The sequence below is a fragment of the Neophocaena asiaeorientalis genome, unplaced genomic scaffold, assembly GCF_003031525.2.
Source record: "Neophocaena asiaeorientalis asiaeorientalis breed wild unplaced genomic scaffold, Neophocaena_asiaeorientalis_V1.1 scaffold150, whole genome shotgun sequence".
In the NCBI taxonomy this organism is placed as follows: Eukaryota; Metazoa; Chordata; class Mammalia; order Artiodactyla; family Phocoenidae; genus Neophocaena; species Neophocaena asiaeorientalis.
Genome location: NW_020176571.1, coordinates 551,231 through 558,680, shown reverse-complemented (window position 1 = coordinate 558,680; position 7,450 = coordinate 551,231).

The window sequence follows — 7,450 nt, the reverse complement described above, 5'->3', positions numbered from 1 at the left end:
ACACTATGGAAAAGAGTTTGGAGTTTCCTCAAGAAATTAAACATAGAACTCTACCATATGATCCAGAGGAAACGAAATCATTATCTTGAAGAGACATTTGTCCTCCTATGTTTATTGCAGCATTATTCATAATAGCTAAGGTATGGAAACAACCTAAGTGTCAGTTGTTGGATGAATGGATCAAGAAGATGTGGTCCGTATATACATTCAGTCGAATATCATTCAGCCTTGAAAAAGAAGGAAGTCTTGCCGTTCGCAGCAACATGGATGAACACAGAGGGCATTATGCTGAGTGAAATAAGCCAGACACAGAAGGACAAATGTTGTATGATCTCACTTATATACGATATCTTAAAAAACAATAATGATAAAGTAGAACTCCTAGAAACTGAGAGTGGAAAAGTGGTTGCTGAAGGTAGGGGAAATGGGGAGAGGTTGGTAAAAGGTTTAAACTTTCAATTGTAAGATGAGTAAGATCTGGGGATGGTGACTATAGTTGATATCACTGTATTGTATCATTGAGATTTTCTAGAGAGTAGAACTTAAATGTTCTCCCCCCATAAGAGGGTACGTAAATAGGTGGCGTGACAGGTGTGTTAATGAGTCAATGGCAGGAATTCTTTCACAATGTCTGTGTATCTAATGATCACATTGCATACTTTAAATATCTTACATTTTTGGTCAGTTACACCTCTAAATCTGAAAATATTAGTTTTTAATGGAAAAAAGTGATACATTAGCTTAATTTCTTAGCATTGAAACAGTACAGGACTTCTCTGGTGGCACAGTGGTTAAGAATCCGCCTGCCAATGCAGGAGACACAGGTTCAAGCCCGGGTCCGGGAAGATCCCACATGCCACGGAGCAGCTAAGCCCGTGCGCCACAACTACTGAGCCCATGCTCTAGAGCCTGCGAGCAACGACTGCTGAAGCCCGTGCGCCTGCAGCCCGTGCTCCACAACAAGAGAAGCCACGGCAATGAGAAGCCCGCGCACCGCAATGAAGTGTAGCCCCCGGTCGCCGCAACCAGAGAAAGCCCACGCTCAGCAACAGAGACCCAACACAGCCGAAAATAAATAAAGAAATTAAAAAAAAAAAGAAACAGTACAAAAGCCTGTGCAATGAAAAGATCTCCTCATTAACTTCTGGTCATATGTATCTTTCCAAAAACACTTTGTGCATATCTAACTATCCCCTGTGTGTATACATTTCCCTCTCCCTAGTGAGTTACTGCGTTAGTTTGATTTCCCCAACCTCTAATTGAATTTTATCCACTATGAAAAAGGTCATTTTTTACTGAAGTTTTGCCTACACCCAAATCCTCAGAGTCGTCTTAGTCTCCTGTTTCTCCTTTGCCCTCTACACTTTCTACCTACCAGCAGTTCTGTTGGTTTGACTCTGGGCATGGATCTCGAAACTCTCCCCTTCTGTTTGTCCCTTGTCCTGCTACTGCTCTAGTCCAACCACCATCATCTCACGTCTGGAGTTCCTTTCTAACCCATCTCTAATCCACATACCACCAGCAGCTAGAGTAATAAACACATTCAGACCCTGTCATTTTCCCCCGCTTAAGAGCTTCCTGTTCATTGTCAAAGAAGATAGATTCTTCTTGTCTCAGTTTACGAGGCACAAAGGCACACTTCATCCCGCATTGCAGTTAGGTGCTGCTTCACTCCTGCCTTGCAGAAGCCCTTGCAGAAGCCCCTGCAGCTCCTCAGGGCTTTTCAGCTGTGGTTTTATTTGCCTGGAAACCTCTAGCTTGTGCCTTCTGTATGGCTGGCTGTTTCACACCCTTTAGGTCTCAGGTTAAACGTTGTCTCAGCTAGACTTCCTGTTCCAGTTATCCTCCTGCTACCCAGATTATTTCCAGTAAACACTGTATTAGGAATACAGCAGTGAAGGAAGTGCCTTCCCTTCAAGAGTGTAACGGCGTGGCGCTTGGAGCCTGTCTTTGAGTAGCTCCGGAAGAAGGAGAGTTGGTGGTGCAAATGTCTGGAAATGATGGAGGATTTTGGTTTGAGGGCACGAGCACCAGGGCTCTGAGGCCGAGTGTAGCCTTGGCGTGTAGGGGACTAGTGTGAGCCCAGCGGGTGGGGGGAGTCACGGGGGAAGAGTAGGAGGGAGGCCTGAGACTGTGGGAAGGCAGGGCATCTAGGCCTTCTAAGCCACGACCTGAGTTTGAATTTTGATTGTGATGGCAGTCTTGGCATAAGGGGTCTTTTTTAAAGATCTCAGGCGTAAGAGCGAGAGGGGAAAGAAAACTGGGTGGTGAGGGTAGGTAGCAAGAATTGGTTAGGTGTTAATGGTAGACATGGCAGGTTTCGTGATTGGGTTGGATGTGGGGTGTGAGAGAGGGGTTGAGGGTGAGACTAAAGATTTTGTCCTGAGCATCTGAAGGAATGGAGGTAAAGTAACCTTTACTGAGGTGGGGAGGGCTTGGGGAGGAACACTTGTGGGATGGGTGTTGTCTGTATTCAGGTTTTGGAAATGCTAAGTTTGAGATGTTTATTATACATTGGTTACTGTATAGGAAGTTGAATAAAGAGTGTGGAGTTCTAGGCTGGAAAGATAATTCTAGGAGCCTTCAGAGTATAGGGACTTCTTAAAGCCACGAGAAAGGATGAGAGATCACTTGGGGTTGAGGTTGGGGAGGAGTGAGATAGAAGAAAAGAGATGACTCATCATGTCTTGTAAATGTTTTAAAAACTTAAAATTGTGATTATCTGTGTTCCCCACTAGCAGTAAGGGTTATGAAAGCAGAGAAGTCTTTCCATACGTCATGTCAATTCCCTGTTTATGAAATAGAGTAGAACACAAATGTCTGTTGACTGAATAAATGTAGAAATCTTCTTGCCTCCACCTCCATACAATGCTACTGGTTCATATTTAGGTCTTTCCATGCCAGTTATAAAAATATGTGTGAGCATACTTATAGAAGTGGTGTGCATTTGAAAATTTAATAAATTTTACTAACTTACCTTTAATAGAGTTTGTACCATTTATGAGACTGTTCCGTAAAATTTGGCCAATGCTATCTTTCCAACATTGTCATTTAGAGTAGTTTATTATTGTGTGCAAAATGGATGCATCAACCCTACATTCTCCTTCCTGTGTAAAGGATATGGAGATGACTGACATAAGAATGATAGTTTGATTTTAGAGACATTTTCTTGATATGAATCTAAATTTCGATAACATTTTTGGTCTGTGATGAAATTTTCTGCACCTCAGAATTGTACAAGCTGAGCTCCTCCTCCAAGAGTCCTACCCGGAGTTCTCTAACTCAGGCTAATTCCGGTCTGGAGTTTGTGCCGGACGTCAGCCCGTTAGGTTGCCTCAGGAGGGCTCTTCCTTTTTCTTTCACCTTATTTGTCAAATGGGTCAGCTGGGATAATGGATGTAAAGAGTGCAGCGCGGTGCCTGCCACGTAGTGAGAGCTTAGTGTGAGTTAGCTAATGTTGCTGTCAGTTGTGAAACACTATAGTTTTTAAAAAATATTTTGCACCAATATGTGAAGGGCTTCGTGTTTGTTTGTTTATTTATCTGTCTGCATCGGGTCTTAGTTGTGGCACACAGGATCTTCGTTGCAGCATGCGGGATCTTTTGTTGTGGTGTGCGGTGAAGTGCTTCTTAATTGAAAAAATAGAAAGTTTTATACTTAAATTTATACTGTAAGGAAAGGTCAGCTTTTGTTCTATCTTCTTACTGCTAGGTAAGTAAGAATTTCAGCAATATTCATAGTTTCTTTTTAGTTTGAGGAATAAGAATGCTGACCCATCTGGTCAACAAGCAATCCTGTGTAGTTTTTTTTTAGTTATTTGCTGGGAGGAGGCTACCTCTATCAATTACTGGGAGAGGACTGTTGAAACTGTCAATTATAAGTGACATTTAAAAATCACCCCCCTCCCCCCAGTCGTGTTTTTTTTGTTTTTTTTTTTTAAAGAAAGCCATCTGAATAGAGCGAAGCTGTTATTTGACCAGGGAGATAGAAATTTGGATGTTGTTGCTGGATTTCAGAGACAAGCTTAGTATTAGTGGCCGTCAGTAACTGCAACTTAGAAGAGTATGAAATAGCCAGCCTCCCAGACGTCTCAGTGGTCCTTGTCCCCTCCCACTCAGAGTCAGGCTGACCCACGTGGCCTGTGGAACCCAGCGGGAGGGATGGTGTGTGCCTTCTGAGGCTGGGACAGAACAGCCTCAGCCTTGGTCTCTTGGGTCGCGCGTGTCACACAGTGCAAGGGCGCTCCGGCAGCCCTGTAGAGACCCCTGTAGGAGGGACTGACTGGCTGACACCAGCATCTGTGTGCTCACTGTGTACATGACCCCCTGTCCTTAGATGATGGAACCCCTAGCCAGCATCTGGTGACAGCTCACGAAAGCCCCGAGGCCGGACAGCTCCCAAGTTCCTGATTCAGAGTCTTGAGAGAAAACACGTTTGTTGTTATTTTAAGCCACTGAGTTTTCTGGTGATGTGGTTTGAGTAGCAAGATGACTGGTCCAGAACGATTTGTGATAAGCCGCTTAGCGACATGTCCGTACTGCAGGCCAGGGCTTAGCGTGTGGGGTGTCATGACGAACAGTTGAACTGAGAAATTGATCCCACAGCTGAGCAGGGAAAGACAGGTCTGTTAGTTCCTGAGAAGGCTGTACAAGTTTGTGTTAGTATCTTGTAAGTGCGACGCAGTGAGAAAAAGCCTAGACCTGTCGTTTACCAACAGCTGCAAAACCTGCATGACTTTAACGTGAAGCCCAGCACTCTGAGCATCGCCAGCTTTTACTCCCGGCACCTGAGCTCCGGCAACCTTCCTTCCCCGGATGTGCACACACGAATTCTTCAGCTTTCTCGGTCCCTACATGCGCATCTTCCTGACCCACTTTCATTTTCATGGTCGGTTATAGTTCCTCTCTTGCATAAGCCTGATGTGTAACAGCGTGCATTGGGTGTGAACTTTGCGTCTTAAAGCCGCACGTGCTCCTTACCTCAATTCCCCTGGGCAGGAGCTGCGCACCGCTGAGCCGCGGCCAGGCCTGGTGGGGACTGCGGTGGCCTCGGAAGGTTCAACTCCAGAAGTGGGGGGATCTGCTGCCACGATCGCCTGCCGTGTGGATGGGAAGCCACCCCTCAATTCTTTGCCACGGGAGCCCTCCACGTGGCCGCTTGCTTCCTCCAAGACATCTTGGGATGCACCGACACTGAGCATCACCTTGGCGTCATCCCGCGACCCTTGCTGTCTTGTGGGGTCAGAAGCAAGCCACAGATGCTTGCCTTGGAGGAGGGGAGATGGCATGGGGCTGAAGGATGAGGAGGCAGGGGTTCTCTGGGAGGAATGCCAGGGCTGGCCACCACCACTGCTGCCCTTCCTCTGACACCTCCAGCCAGTCCTGGTTAAATCCAGCTCTTCCTTCTCGTACCTGCAGGGCCCGCACAGAACCGGACGTGACGGCAGATACGCAGTGGCGCTGCCTCTTGGTTGCAGCTCTTCAAATTCTTAAACTTCTTCATGACTGACACCATTGTGCACCCTGCACCCTTTTTGTTTTTGTTTTGTTTTTTTGTTTTTGCGGTACGCGGGCCTCTCACCGCTGTAGCCTCTCCCGCTGCGGAGCACAGGCTCCGCACGCGCAGGCCCAGCGGCCATGGCTCACGGGCCCAGCCGCTCCGCGGCACGCAGGATCCTCCCGGACCGGGGCACGAACCCGCGTCCCCCGCATCGGCAGGCAGACTCCCAACCACTGCGCAGCCAGGGAAGCCACCTCCACCCTTTCTGAAAGTTCAGTGCGGGAGACCTGGCTTTTCATATGGGTTTTCCAAATATGCAGCTTCAGGCACCTCCTCGGCGAGGAGCGTCCCAGCCTCTCAGCTCCTTGAGCAGAGCCCGTGCCTTCCCAAGGTGTCTGTACAAAGGGCCACTAAGCGTGTGCCCTGCAGGTGTTTCTCTGGCACAAGTAGCCTAAACAAACGGGAGACAAATTTCCCCCACACAAAAAAGCCTCCACTACTAGGACCCCTTTATGGCCTCCATGTAGCACAGGCGCATAGAAGGCCTGTGGTCTGAGTGCCGCCCGACCCCGCACCTTGCGGGCTGCGGCCCCACCCCTCCTCTGCTGAGCTCTGTTCAGTCCAGACCTCTCTGCACTGAAGAGTGATCCTCCGCTGAGCCACAGATGATGCCCTCACAGCACAGTTTTTTATTGGATTCATTTATTCTTTTTATTTATTTATATTTATAAATATTTATTGTTTTATTCTTTTATGCATTTTTATGCTTTTTTATTTTATCCAATCCAGGCTATTTTATCCAATAGTTTATTTATTTTGTTACTCAAGTTGTTCCAGCTTTGGCCATTGGGAACTATATCATTTGGCTATGGGGTGGCTTTTTAAAAAAATTTATTTATTTTTGGCCGTGTTGGGTCTTCGTTGCTGTACACGGACTTTCTCTAGTTGCAGTGAGCGCGGCTACTCTTGGTTGCGGTGCGCGGGCTTCTTATTGCGGCGGCTTCTCTTGTTGCGGAGCACAGGCTCTAGGTGCGTGGGCTTCAGTAGTTGTGGCTTGCTGGCTCTAGAGCACGGGCTCAGTAGTTGTGGCACACGGGCTTAGTTACTCTGCGGCATGTGGGATCTTCCCGGACCAGGGCTCGAGCCCATGTCCCCTGCATTGGCAGGTGGGTTCTTAACCACTGCGCCACCAGGGAAGCCCTGTGGGGTGGTTTTGTTTTGTTTTGTTTTGTTTTTGAGTGCTTCCTTACTTTCAGACACTAAAAGGTCCTCCATTTACTACATTTCCAACCCCTATCCTAGAATCTGCCATTTCTCCAAGGAGCTCAGGTTTCTTTTATTGGAGAACGGTATTGAAAACTGAGATTTGGGTGCTAGGTGTGCCCTTTGCTCTTGGGTTATTTTTGCTTCTGGGCTCTCTCAGCTGATAGTGCAAGGAGACGTATGTGTGTGTGCTAAGGTGTATAAATATTTATGTATTAACCGTCGCTGTGTAAGGCTAGTCGTGAGTTCATACTGAGGTCTCCCAGGCCACTTGCTTCGTGGCCCGTCCTCGCTTCTCTGTGAGCTCCCCATGCAGCTGCAGCAGAGAGAGAGAAGCCGGCTCCCACATCTGCCATCCACCAGGTGACTGTCCAGTTCCAGTGCCGGGTCCAGCAGTGTCAGGCTTGTTATGACACATGTCCCCGTGGGAAACAGCTTTACCAGCTGAGTGCAGTGCTGCTTGTAACCTCGCAGATTCTGCTCATTTCCAAAGTTACCTAGGTCAGCACTCGTTTACTACAGGGACTGTGACCCTCTTCCTCCAGCCAAGAAGGCGATACGGTGTCCTCGGTATCCCGTCACCTATGACATCTGTCTGTTTACACTTGTAACTTGGAGTCTCATTTTGGACCTTGAGAGGGGTCCTGATTTAGGGGCTCAGTTTTCTTGCCCCTCTCATTGAAGTGTG